Here is a 3,375-nt window from a genome sequence, read left to right as displayed (position 1 = left end):
AAATGTGCACAGTGCAGCACATTTCCATATTAAAACTGCGCACACTTGCACTCAAACTGAGGAGCAGGCAATCCCTGCCAACCTCAAAGTCCTTCCGATCTCTTCCATCGACTGCGGTCTCAGAACACGGTTAAGACCAGTCGTTCTTTGTAGCATCGGGAGCTCAGGCCTACACCAGCGAAGAATCCAACAGCATCGACTCCAGCTACGGACCAGGAAAGGCAGCACATAAGCGTATCATACTTGCTGGATAGTTTAATGAATAATTGAATAAAAACTACTTTATTAAATGCCTTCATGTGCTTTATTTGATGACGTCCGTGAAGTCCTTTAACCTTTTCCCGGAGAAAATCAACTGAAGGTCCATGAATATCAATGAATAGGACGCAGCCAACCATACCTTGACCTTCCGATGAAGCGGTATTTTCAATGTCACTATTTTCATCATTGGCACCGTATTTAAACCTGCAAAATGTGAGCATCAGCTGCTCAACTAACTGAAACCAAGTCATCGCATTTCAACTAGGTACGTGTGTAGTTTGAGCCAAACCGCACCAACAGGACGTTCCCTCTGGCCCTCTGGTAGACGACGCTAAGCGTTGTGTACGGTTTCGGACTATGGAATTTAGAAAAAATGGGCTGTACATATTTAATAACGAAAAATAACAAAATCCATTCTGTACCGCACGATCCGCATGTTCTCGTGTTGCGAAGAACATTCGATTTCAAAATTGTGTTTGTGTTATTAAGTTGTCGAACTAATAAAAAAATCGCATCAACACATAAAATGCAAATCAATTCAAATTAGGATAGTGGACCCCTTGCAATTATGCTCAAATTACCTGCTCAAATCGGTTTCTACCGGTAAACTTACACCGACTGTAAAATTTCAACCAATTCTTCAAAATTCAACCCATTTTTTCACTAGAAACCGGGCACCATATCGTGAAACAGCTCTAGTTTGTATGAAAAAACGGCTGGCGGTTTTATTGTTTTGTCCGACACTATGCAATACGTACTACAGCTCAAACGGTTTGTTTTACTTGGGTAGTTCTTCAATGTCTGATTAAGAATGAAAAAAATAATTGCTTTAATATTTCAGTTCCATTGTTGTATATTTGCATTTGTCTAGAATAAAAGTACAGTTGTTTCTACTTGATTGGTTGTGTTTTATTTTCTCCGTTCCATATCCCAATACCCTGAATGTACCAGTAGCCGCTCGTGTTCCAATAGCCGCTCACGAGCGTAGAAATGAAGTTTTCCTGTAAAAATTTCATTCATTTATTTAGTATTACATCAAATTCAAGATAAAACTGAATCAACAATATTTCTCCATGATACACGGTTCGTGGCTGCCGCTCTCCATCCTCGGTCGCGCCCGATGCTCGCCAAGTCACGCTCCACCTGATCCGCCCATTGTGGTCTCTGCGCTCCACGCCTTCTTGTGCCAACCGGATCAGTTGCAAACACCAGCTTTGCAGGGTTGTTGTCCGGCATTCTTTCAACAAGCCCTGCCCACCGTATATAATAAACGACAATGTTAAGCTCAGATCGAGTCTGAAATAAAATTTCACCTGAGCTTCAGAGAAGCCTAGCTGACATCATATAATGAACGACAATGTTAAGCTCAGATCGAGTCTGAAATAACATTTGGAGCACACCTGAGCATCAAAGAAGCCTAGCTGACATCATATAATGAACGACAGAACTAAGCTCAGATCGAGTCTGAAATAAAATTTGGAGCACACCTGAGCATCAAAGAAGCCTAGCTGACATCATATAATGAACGACAATGTTAAGCTCAGATCGAGTCTGAAATAAAATTTGGAGCACACCTGAGCATCAAAGAAGCCTAGCTGACATCATATAATGAACGACAATGTTAAGCTCAGATCGAGTCTGAAATAAAATTTGGAGCACACCTGAGCATCAAAGAAGCCTAGCTGACATCATATAATGAACGACAGAAGTAAGCTCAGATCGAGTCTGAAATAAAATTTGGAGCACACCTGAGCATCAAAGAAGCCTAGCTGACATCATATAATGAACGACAATATTAAGCTCAGATCGAGTCTGAAATAAAATTTGGAGCACACCTGAGCACCAAAGAAGCCTAGCTGACATCATATAATGAACGACAGAAGTAAGCTCAGATCGAGTCTGAAATAAAATTTGGAGCACACCTGAGCATCAAAGAAGCCTAGCTGACATCATATAATGAACGACAATGTTAAGCTCAGATCGAGTCTGAAATAAAATTTGGAGCACACCTGAGCACCAAAGAAGCCTAGCTGACATCATATAATGAACGACAGAACTAAGCTCAGATCGAGTCTGAAATAAAATTTGGAGCGCACCTGAGCACCAAAGAAGCCTAGCTGACATCGCATAATGAACGACAATGATAAGCTCAGATCGAGTCTGAAATAAAATTTGGAGCGCACAAAATGCATTCAGGTTACATTGCACATCATATGGTATCTAGAGCAATCCTAAGCCTGAGCTAAGCTTAGGAAGCGCAACATCACCCGAAAATGCATTCAGGTTACATTGCACATCATATGGTATCTAGAGCAATCCTAAATATTCTACAATGGTTCAAACGTTTAATTACCATTGTACACAGTTGCATGTTGATCTTTAAACCTATCTTGAAAGTTTACAAACTGTTAGTTGCGTTGCTATAAAATGTTTTGTTTGTGAAAATTGTGCAGCACTTGTTTTACGATGAATAACGTTTTAAAAGTGATGTGCAAAATTTACAGAGAAAACGCATATTCTTCTGATGTTGTTCAGTGTACAAGATACTAAAGACTCAACTGACCACGTTTTTCTTTGCAAACGGTTGGAAGGATCCATCCCAATGGCTGTTCCTAATTATTCGCTTCAAAGGCTCTTCATTCATGCGGTATGAGAAGGGCTTTCATCATTATTCCAATACTATGGAATGGCATAGAAAAAGTGAACATATAAACAGTTTTAATGCCAACAATTCTAAATATTTTTAATGAAGAAGGGAAAAAGTATCATTGTTTTCCTTTTGGCATTCAAAAACCCAACAATGTTCCTTCTTTTTAAACAATATTCTTCTTAAAATAAGGCAATTAGTATTTTTTTTAAATTATAACTGCTTACATTTTCAACATAGATTCTCCCTTCTTTTCTACATAGGCTGTTCTTTCGAATTGCTTTTTTCAGGAAATTATGGGCATTATTACAACCACCGGTGTTAAATTGCTGTTATATTTATTATATATTTTTTCAAATTTCTTAACACCTGTGCTTGTGGTGCCGATTGTAACTAGCCTAAACATTGTAACTCGAAAGAACAGCCTTTGTAGAAAAGAAGGGAAAATCTATGTTGAAAAAGTAAGC

This window comes from Aedes albopictus, chromosome 3 (assembly GCF_035046485.1).
Source record: "Aedes albopictus strain Foshan chromosome 3, AalbF5, whole genome shotgun sequence".
NCBI lineage: Eukaryota > Metazoa > Arthropoda > Insecta > Diptera > Culicidae > Aedes > Aedes albopictus.
Note: the sequence above shows the minus strand (reverse complement) of the source record.